The following is an 11582-nucleotide window of genomic DNA, read 5'->3' on the forward strand; positions in this document are numbered from 1 at the left end:
GGGTTGACTTAGGCATACGAAGTTCATTCCCAGTCTAAGCATATGAAGATCATTCCCAGTCCAAGATCAGACCGACGGCAGGATTGACAACAGCATGGAGAGGGGGATCGGGCCGATCGTCGGCTTACGTATCATGCCTCTCCGACTGGCTGAGCACCCGTACGCTTGTTTCGTGGGTTGACTTAGGCATACGGAGTTCATTCCTGATCTAAGCCCCAACCGGATCGATACCTGACTGGGCCGATACCTGACTTGCGCATTATGCCCCTCCGGCCTGCTCAGTGCCCGTACGCCCATTTCGTGGGTTGACTTAGCCATACAAAGTTCATTCCCAGTCTAAGATCGGACGGGCAGCAGCACGCAGAGGGGGACCGGGCTGATTCTTGGCTTGCGTCTCCTGCCTCTCCGGTCGGTTGAGCACCCGCACGCTCGTTTCATGGGCAGACTTAGGCATACGGAGTTCATTCCCGATCTAAGCCCCAACCAAACCAAGGGACCCACAGCGGGCCAGCCTCACACAGAGGGGGACTGGGCCGATCCTTGGCTTGCGCATTTTGGCTCTCCGGTCGGTTGAGCGCCCGCATGCTCGTTTCATGGGTTGACTTAGGTATACGTAGTGCATTCCTGATCTTGACCAATCAAGGGCCAGATGCTATTGACGGTGTTTGGGGCAACAACCGAGGGGGACCAGTAGCGGGATCCTTGGTCGGCTCATGTATCCCGGCCCCAGTAGCAGGATCGGCAGCACGCAAGGGGGAACCGGGCAGATCCTTGGCTTGTGCATTCTGCCTCTCCGGCTGGTTGAGCCCCCGCACGCTCGTTTTATGGGTTGGCTTCGGCATACGGAGTTCATTGCATGTCTAAGCCCCAGTCAGACCGTGGGTTGTGGTAGCGGGACTGGCAGCACACAGAGGGGGACCAGGTCGATCCTCGGCTTGCGCATTATGCATCTCCGGCCTGTTCAGCGCCCGCATGCTCATTTCGTGGGTTCACTTTGGCATACGGAGTTCATTCCCAATCTAAGATCAGACCGACAGTAACACGCAGAGGGGGATCGGGTCGATTCTCAGCTTACGCATCCTGCCTCTCCAGCCGATGGAGAGCTTGCACACTCGTTGCATGGATTGGCTTAGGCATATGGAGTTCATTCCATGTCTAAAAGCCCCAGTCGGACCGAGGGTTGTGGCAACGGGATCGACAGTACGCAGAGGGGGACCGGGCCGATCCCTGGCCCGCACGCTCGTTTCGTGGGTTAACTTAGGCATACGGAGTTCATTCCCAGTCTAAGCATACGAAGTTCATTCCCAGTCTAAGCACGCAGAGGGGGATCGGGTCGATCCTTGGCTTGTGCATTCTGGCTCTCCGACTGGATGAGCACTCGCACGCTCATTTGATAGGTTAACTTAGGCATAGATAGTGCATTCCCGGTCTCGACCAACCAAGGGCCAGAGGTTATTGACGGCGTTTGGGGCAACAACCGAGGGGGACCAGTGGCGGGATCCTTGGTCGGCTCATGCATCCCACCCCTAGTGGTCAGTTCAGTGCCCACACACTCGTTTTAGGGGCCAATCGAGGCTCGACATGTGCTGATTGTGGTCGAGGCAATTGCCTGTACCACGGCCCAGCATGTGCCGATGGTGTTCGATGCAACCGCCCACACCAGGGGCCATTTTATGCCGATGGTGGTCGAGGCAATCACCCACACCAAGGGTCGATATGTGCCAATGGTGATCAAGGCAACCGCCCGCACCAGGGCCCAGCTTGTGCCGATGGTGGTCGAGGCAAGTGCTCGGACCAAAGGGCAGCCTATGCCGATGATGGTCGATGCATGTGCCATCACCATGCGCCATCATGTGCCATTGATGGTCAAGGCCTTGGCTGAAGTTTGATTTTGAGCCACGGTGCACATGCTGGATTCGGCATGCGCTGGTGCCACATTTTTTTCGCCTAGGGCACCATTGTCGGAGCATCGTCGGAGAACCTAACCGGCGGTATTAGGGGTTCAGGCGATTGGGGGGCCGGGGAGTGTTGGCATATGATGTGCGATGGGTGCTGATACTTGGCCCTTATATTAGCCCCTATATTGGCCCCCTATCCCTCATCAAACCTTGAGAACTCACACCCCCTTAAAGAGCATTTGAGATTTTATAGGTTTGCTCCTAGTAGCCATTAAAGTGTCTGAAATGGGGACATTTTTTTCAAACGATCACAAAATCTTCTCCACTTTGAGTTTCTAGCTGAATTTTTTTGTACGTACCAACAAAAATACATGGATCACATCTACCAAATTTGGGGCCAAAAATCCTTCTTAAAAAATTTAAAAAAATCTTGAATCGTAAAAAGTTTTGAAAATCATGAAAAATAGAAAACAGGTCGTCTTGCCATGAAACTTCACAAGAAGGCTTAGGGGACCATTGTATGAATTTACAAACCATAAAAATGGCATTGGAATGGCAGAAATATGAAGATGTGCTTAAAGCCACCTACCACTCGATCGATCCATGACTTACACATCCCGCCTCTCCGATCGGCTAAGTGCCCGCATGCTCGTTTCGTGGGTTAACTTAGGCATACGGAGTTCATCCCCAGTTTAAGCATACAGAGTTCATTCCCAGTCTAAGATCAGACCGGACCGAGGGTTGCATAACCAGGACTGGCAGCAGGACCAGCAGCAGGATCAACGGCACGCAGGGGGGATCAGACCGATCCCTAGCTTGCGCATTCTGCCTCTTCGATCGACTAAGCACCCGCACGCTCATTTTGTGGGTTGGCTTAGGCATACAGAGTTCATTCCATGTCTAAGCCCCAGTCGGACCGAGGGTTGCGGCAGCCAGACCGGCAGGATGCAGAGGGGGACTGGGTTGATCCCTGGCTTGCGTATTATGCCTTTTTGACTGGCTCAGTGCTTGTACGCTCATTTCATGAGTTGATTTAGGCATACGGAGTTCATTCCTAGTCTAAGTCGAGGATTGGCCCGATCCTGTGGGTTAATTTCATGGCTTAGGTAGCTTGTGCCTATGATGGTCGATGCATGTGCCATCACCATGTGCCATCATGTGCCATTAATGGTCGAGGCCTTGGCCGAAGTTCAATTTTGAGCCCCGATGCACATGCTGGGCTCGGGCATGTGCTGGTGCCACATTGTTTTCGCCCGGGGCACCATCGTCGGAGCATCACTGGAGAACCTAACTGGCGGCATTGAGGGTTCTGACGATTGGGGGGGCCGGGGGGTGTGCGCACATGATGTGCGATGGGTGCTGGTACTTGGCCCTTATATTGGCCCCCTATCCCTCATCAAACCTTGAGAACTCACAGCCCCTTAAAGAGCATTTGAGATTTTATAGGTTTGCTCCCAGTGGCCATTAAAGTGTCTGAAATGGGGACATTTTTTTCAAACAGTCACAGAATCTTCTCTACTTCGAGTTTTTAATTGAATTTTTTTGTGCGTGCCAACAAAAATACAAGTATCACGTCTACCAAATTTGGGGTCGAAACGTCTTCTAAAAAAATTTAAAAAAATCTCAAACCGTAAAAAGTTTTGAAAATCGTGAAAAATAGAAAACGGGTCGTCTTGCCGCGAAACTTCACATGAAGGCTTAGGGTACAATTGTATAAATTTACAAGCCATAAAAATGGCATTGGCATGGTAGAAATATGAAGATGTGCCTGAACCCACCTACCACTCGATCGATCCACGGCTTGTGCATCCCGCCTCTCTGGCGGCTGAGCGTCCACACACTCATTTCATGGGTTGACTTAGGCATACGGAGTTCATCCCCAGTCTAAGCATATGGAGTTCATTACCAGTCTAAGATCAAACCAGATCGAGGGTTGTGACAGCAAGACCAGTAGTAGGATCGGTAACACGTAGGGGGGACCTGGTCGATCCCCGACTTGCACATTCTGCCTTTTCGACCGGCTGAGCTCCCGCACGCTCATTGCATGGGTTGGCTTAGGTATACAGAGTTCATTCCATATTTAAGCCCCAGCCAGATCAAGGGTTGTAGCAGCGAGATCGATAGCACGCAGAAGGGGATCAGGTTGATCCCCGGCTTGCGCATTATGCCTCTCCAGCCGGTTCAGCTCTCGCACGATCATTTCATGGGTTGACTTAGGCATACGGAGTTCATTCCCAGTCTAAGCATACGGAGTTCATTTCTAGTCTAAGATCAGACCGGTAGCACCACACAGAGGGGTACCGAGCCGAGCCTCAGCTTGCGCATCCTACCTCTCCAACCAGCTAAGCTGAGAATCGACCCGATCCCCCTCTGCGTGCTACTGTCGGTCCGATCTTAGATTGGGAATGAACTCCGTATGCCAAAGTGAACCCACGAAATGAGCGTGCGGGCGCTGAACAGGTCGGAGATGCATAATGCGCAAGCCGGGGATCGACCCGGTCCCCCTCTATGTGCTGCTAGTCCCGCTACCACAACCTATGGTCCGACTGGGGCTTAGACATGCAATGAACTCCGTATGCCAAAGCCAACCCATAAAACGAGCGTGCGGGGGCTCAACCAGCCGGAGAGGCAGAATGCACAAGCCAAGGATCGGCTCGGTTCCCCCTTGCGTGCTGCCAATCCTGCTATTGGGGCCAGGATACATTAGCCGACCAAGGATCCCGCTATTGGTCCCCCTCGGTTGTTGCCCCAAACACCGTCAATAGCATCTGGCCCTTGATTGGTCGAGATCAGGAATGCACTACGTATACCTAAGTCAACCCATGAAACGAGCATGCGGGCGCTCAACCGACCGGAGAGCCAAAATGCGCAAGCCAAGGATCGGCCCAGTCCCCCTCTGTGTGAGGCTGGCCCGCTGTGGGTCCCTCAGTTTGGTTGGGGCTTAGATCGAGAATGAACTCCGTATGCCTAAGTCTGCCCACGAAATGAGCGCGCGGGTGCTCAACTGACCAGAGAGGCAGGATGCGCAAGCCAAGAATCGGCTCTGTCCCCCTCTACGTGCTGCTGCCGGTCCGATCTTAGACTGGGAATGAACTTTGTATGGCTAAGTCAACCCACGAAATGGGCGTACGGGCACTGAGCAGGCCGGAGGGGCATAATGCGTAAGTCAGGTATCGGCCCAATCGGATCGAGGGTTGTGGCAGCGGGATCGACAGCACAGAGGGGGATTAGGCCGATGCTCAGCTTGCGCATTATGCCTCTCCAGTCGGCTTAGCGCCCGCAAGCTCGTTTCGTGGGTTGACTTAGGCATACGGAGTTCATTCCCAGTCTAAGCATATGGAGTTCATTCCCAATCTAAGATCGAACCGACAACGGGATCTGTTGTAGCACGCAGAGGGGGATTGGGTCGATCCTCAGCTTGCGCATTCTACCTCTTCAACTGATTAAGCGCCCGTACGCTCATTTCATGGGTTGACTTAGGCATACAGAGTTCATTCCCGGTCTAAGCCCCAACCGGACTGAGGGACCCATAGTGGGATCGACAGCACGCAGAGAGGGATCGAGTCGATCCTCAGCTTACACATTCTGGCTCTTCGACTGGCTGAGCACCCGCACACTCATTTCATGGGTTGACTTAGGCATATGTAGTGCATTCCCGATCTCGACCAATCAAGGGCCAAAGGCTATCGATGATGTTCGGGTCAACAACTGAGGGGGACTAGCAGCGGGATCCTTGGTCGGCTCATCCATCCAGCCCTCAGTGGTCAGTTTGGTGCCTGCATGCTCATTTCAGGGGCCGATCGGGGCTCGGCATGTATCGATGGTGGTCGAGGCAACCGCCCGCACCATGACCCAGCATGTGTCGATGGTGTTCGATGCAACCGCCTACACCTAGGGCCATCTTATGCCGATGGTTGTCGAGGTAACCGACCGCACCAAGGGCCAGCATGTGCCGATGGTGATCGAGGCAACCGCTCGCACCAGGGCCCAGCATGTGCCGATGGCAGTCGAGGCAAGTGCCCGTACCAAAAGACAGCCTGTGTCGATGATGGTCGATGCATATGCCATCACCATGCGTCATCATGTGCCACTGATGGTCGAGGCCTTGGTTGAAGTTTGATTTTGAGCCACGGTGCACATGCTGGGCTCGGGCATGTGCTGGTGCCACATTTTTTTTGCTTGGGGCACCATCACTGGAGCATTGTAGGAGAACCTAACCGGCGGCTTTGGGGGTTCTTACGATTGGGGGGGTCGGGGGGTGTGCGCACATGATGTGCGATGGGTGCTGGCACTTAGCCCTTATACTGGGCCCCTATCCCTCATCAAACCTCGAGAACTCACACCCCCTTCAAGAGCATTTGAGATTTTATAGGTTTGCTCACAGTAGCCAATAAAGTGTCCGAAATGGGGACATTTTTTTCAAATGGTCACAAAATCTTCTCCACTCTGAGTTTTTAGCTGAGTATTTTTGTGCATGCCAACAAAAATACAAGGATCACGTCTACCAAATTTGGGGCCAAAACTCCTTTTAAAAAAATTTTAAAAAATCTTGAACCACAAAAAGTTTTGAAAATCGTGAAAAATAGAAAACGGGTCGTCTTGCCATGAAACTTCACATGAAGGCTTAGGGGACAATTGTATGAATTTACAAGCCATAAAAATGGCATTGGCATGGCAGAAATATGAAGATGTGCCTGAACCCACCTACCACTCGATCGATCCACGGCTTGTGCATCCCGCCTCTCCGGCCAGCTAAGTGCTTGCACGCTTGTTTCGTGGGTTGACTTAGGCATACGTAGTGCGCTCCCAATCTAAGATCATACCAGACGGAGGGTTGCAACAGCAGGACCCGCAGCGGGATCGACAGCACACAGAGGGGACAGGGTCGATCCCCGGTTTGCTCATCCTGCCTTTCTGGTCGACTGAACGCCTGCATGCTCGTTTCATGGGTTGACTTAGGCATACGGAGTTGATCCCCAATCTAAGCATACGCAGTTCATTCCCAATCTAAGATCGGACCGAACTGAGGGATATGGTAGTAAGACCAGCAGCAAGTCGACAGCACGCAGGGGGGACCGAACCGATCCTCGGCTTGCGCATTCTGCCTCTCCATCCGACTGAGCCCTCGCACGTTTGTTTCGTGGGTTGGCTTAGGCATACGAAGTTCATTCCACATCTAAAAGTGGGACCGACAGCACGCAGAGGGGGACCGAGCCAATCCCTGGGTTACACATTATGCCTCTCTGGCCTGCTCAGCGTCCGCACGCTCATTTCGTGAGTTGACTTAGGCATACGGAGTTCATTCCTAGTCTAAGATCAGATCGATAACAGCACACAGAGGAGGACTGGGCCGATCCTTGGCTTGTGTATTCTAGCTCTTCGGGCGATTGGACGCCCGCACGCTCGTTTCATGGGTTGACTTAGGCATACGTAGTGCATTCTCGGTCTCGGCCAATCAAGGGCCAAAGGCTATCGACGGCATTTGGGGTAATAACCGAGGGGGACCAGTAGCAGGATCCTTGGTAAGCTCGTGCATCCTGCCCCCAGTGATTGGTTCGGTGCCCGCACGCTCGTTCCAGGGGCTGACCAGGGCTCGGCATGTGCCGATGGTTGTCGAGGCAACCGTCCGCACCACAGCCCAGCATTGCCGATGGTGTTCGATGGAACCGCCCGCACCAGGGGCCATCTTGTGCCGATGGTGGTCGAGGTAATCGCCCTCACCAAGGGCCGACAGTGCCGATGGTGATCAAGGTAACCACCGACACCAGGGCCCAGCTTGTGTCGATGGCGGTCGAGGCAAGTGCCCGTACCAAATGGTAACCTGTGCCGATGATGGTCGATGCATGTGCCATCACCACGCGCCATCATGTGCCATTGATGGTTGAGGCCTTGGTTGAAGTTTAATTTCAAGCCACGGTGCGTGTACTGGGCTCGGGCATGTGCTAGTGCCACATTTTTTTCACCCAGGGCACCATCGTCGGAGCATCGCCGGAGAACGTAACCGGTGGCATTGGGGGTTCTGACGATTGGGGGGGCCGGGGGGTATGCACACATGTTGTGCGATGGGTGCTGGTACTTGGCCCTTATATTGGCCCCCTATCCCTCATCAAACCTCGAGAACTCACACCCCCTTAAAGAGCATTTGAGATTTTATAGGTTTGCTCCCAGTAGCCATTAAAGTGTCTAAAATGGGGACATTTTTTTCAAACGGTCACAAAATCTTCTCCACTTTGAGTTTTTAGCTGAATTTGTTTGTGCGTGCCAACAAAAATACAAGGATCAGGTCTACCAAATATGGGGCCAAAACTCCTTCTAAAAAAATTTTAAAAAATCCCGAACCATAAAACGTTTCAAAAATCATGAAAAATAGAAAACGGGCCGTCTTGCCACGAAACTTCACATGAAGGCTTAGGGGAACATTGTATGAATTTACAAGCCATAAAAATGGCATTGGCATGGCAGAAATATGAAAATGTGCTTGAACCCACCTATCACTCGATCGATCCACGGCTTGCGCATCCCACTTCTCCGATCGACTAAGTGCCCGCACGCTCATTTCGTGGGTTGACATAGGCATACATAGTGGACTCCCAGTCTAAGATTGGATCGAACCGAGGGTTGCGGTAGCAAGATTTTTAGCAGGATCGGCAGCACGCAGAGGGGACCGGGTCGATCCTCGGCTTGCGCATCTTGCCTTTCTAGCTGGCTGAGCGCCCGCACGCTCGTTTCATGGGTTGACTTAGGAATACAGAGTTTATTCCCATTCTAAGGTCAGACTGGATCGAGGGTTGTGATAGCAGGACTAGCAGCAGGATCGATAGCTTCAAGGGGGGTCGAGCCGATCCCTAGCTTACGCATTCTACCCTCCAGCTGGCTGAGCCCCCGCATGCTCGTTTGTGGGTTGGCTTAGGCACACAGAGTTCATTCCATGTCTAAGCCCCAGTCGGATCGAGGGACCCGCAGCAAGATCGGCAGCACGCAGAGGGGGATCGGGTCGATCCTCGGCTTGCGCATTCTGGGTCTCCGGTGGACTGAGTGCTTGTACGCTCATTTCATGGGTTAACTTAGGCATATGTAGTGCATTCTCGGTCTCGACCAACCAAGGGCCAGAGGCTATCAATGGCGTTTAGGGCAACAACCGAGGGGGACCTGCAGTAGGATCATTGGTTGGCTCGTGCATCCCACCCCCAGCGGTCGGTTTGGTGCTCGCAGGCTCATTTCGGGGGCCAACCGGGGCTCGACATGTGCCGATGGTGGTCGAGGCAACCGCCCGCACCAAGGGCCATCTTGTGTCGATGGTGGTCGAGGCAATCGCTCGCACCAGGGCCCAGCTTGTGCCGATGGCGGTTGAGGCAAGTGCCCATACCAAAGGGTAGCCTTTGCCGTTGATGGTCAATGCATGTGCCATCACCACGTGCCATCATGTGCCATTGATGGTCGAGGCCTTGGTCAAAGTTTAATTTTGAGCCGCGGTGCACATGCTGGGCCTGGGCATTTGCTGTTGCCACATTTTTTTTGCCAGGGGCACCATCATCGGAGAACCTAACCGACGGATTGAGGGTTCTGACGATTGGGGGGCCGGGTGGTGTGCACACATGATGTGCGATGGATGATGGTACTTGGCCCGTATTTTGGCCCCCTATCCGTCATCAAACCTCGAGAACTCACACCCCCTTAAAGAGCATTTGAGATTTTATAGGTTTGCTCCCAGTAGCCATTAAAGTGTCTGAAATGGGGACATTTTTTTCAAACAGTCACAAAATCTTCTCCACTTCGAGTTTTTAGCTGAATTTGTTTGTGAGTGCCAACAAAAATACAAGGATCACATCTACCAAATTTGGGGCCAAAACTCCTTCTAAAAAAACTTCAAAAAATCCCGAACCGTAAAATATTTCAAAAATCGTGAAAAATAGAAAACGGGTTGTCTTGCCACGAAACTTCACTTTAAGGCTTAGGGGACCATTGTATTAATTTACAAGCCATAAAAATGGCATTGGTGCGACAGAAATATGAAGATGTGCCTGAACCCACTTACCACTCGATCGATCCATGACTTGCGCATCCCGCGTCTCCGACCGGCGAAGTGCCCGCACACTCCTTCTGTGGGTTGACCTAGGCATACGTAGTGTGCTCCCAGTCTAAGATCAGACTGGATCGAGGGTTGTGGCAGCAGTACTCGCAGTGGGATCGGTAGCACCCAGAGGGGACCAGGTCGATCCCCGGCTTACACATCTTGGATCTCTGGTCGACTGAGCACCCACACGCTCATTTCATAGGTTGACTTAGGCATACAGAGTTCATCCTCAGTCTAAGCATACAGAGTTCATTCCCAATTTAATATCAGATCGGACTGAGGGTTGCGATAGTAGGACCAGCAGTAGGATCAGTAGCACGTAGGGGGACCGTGTCGATCCCCGACTTGCGCATTCTGCCTCTCCAGCCGATTGAGTGCCCGCACGCTCATTTCGTGGGTTGGCTTAGGCATACAGAGTTCATTCCATGTCAAAGCCCTAGTCGGACCGAGGGTTGTGGCAGTAGGACTGACAGCATGCAGAGGGGGATCGGGCTGATCCCCGGGTTACGTATTATGCCTCTTCGACCAGCTCAGCGCTCGCATGCTCGTTTCATGGGTTAACTTAGGCATACGGAGTTCATTCCCAGTCTAAGCATACGAAGTTCATTCCCAGTCTAAAATTGAACTGACAGCGGGATCGACAGCAGCATGCAGAAGGGGACCAGGCTGATCCTCGGCTTGCGCATTCTGCCTCTCTGACCGGTTGAATGCCCGCATGCTCGTTTCGTGGGTTAGCTTAGGCATACAAAGTTCATTCCATGTCTAAGCCCCAACTGGATTGAGGGACCCGCAGTAGGATCGGCAGCACGTAGAGGGAGATCAGGCCGATCCTCGACTTGTGCATTCTGGGTCTCTGATCGACTGAGCGCCCGTGCGTTCGTTTCATGGGTTGACTTAGGCATACGTAGTGCATTCTCGGTCTCGACCAACCAAGGGCCAGAGGCTATCGACGGTGTTTGGGGCAACAACCGAGGGGGACCTGCAGCAGGATCCTTGGTCGGCTCGCTCACCCTACCCCCAGTGGTCGGTTTGGTACTCGCACACTCGTTTTGAGGGCCAATCGGGGCTCGGCATGTGCCGATGGTAGTCGAGGCAACCGCCCCCACCACGGCCCAGCATCTGCCGATAGTGTTCGATGCAACCACCCGCACCAGGGGCCATCTTGTGTCGATGGTGGTCGAGGCAACCGCCCGCACCAGGGCCCAACTTGTGCCAATGGTGGTCCAGGCAAGTCCCGTACCAAAGGGCAGCCTGTGCCAATGATGGTCGATGCATGTGCCATCACCATGCGCCATCATGTGCCGTTAATGGTCGAGGCCTTGGCCAAAGTTTGATTTTCAGCCACGGTGCACATGCTGGGCTTGGGCATTTGCTGTTGCCACATTTTTTCGCCCGGGGCACCATCGTCGGAGAACCTAACCGACGGATTGGGGGTTCCGATGATTGGGGGTCCGGGGGGTGTGTGCACATGATGTGCGATAGGTGCTGGTATGTGGCCCTTATATTGGCCCCCTATCCCTCATGAAACCTAGAGAACTAACACCCCCTTAAAGAGCTTTTGAGATTTTATAGGTTTGCTCACAGTAGCCATTAAAGTGTCTGAAATGGGG

Source organism: Durio zibethinus, chromosome 2 (assembly GCF_047325235.1).
Source record: "Durio zibethinus cultivar Kanyao isolate XHJ-2024 chromosome 2, ASM4732523v1, whole genome shotgun sequence".
Classification (NCBI taxonomy): Eukaryota; Viridiplantae; Streptophyta; class Magnoliopsida; order Malvales; family Malvaceae; genus Durio; species Durio zibethinus.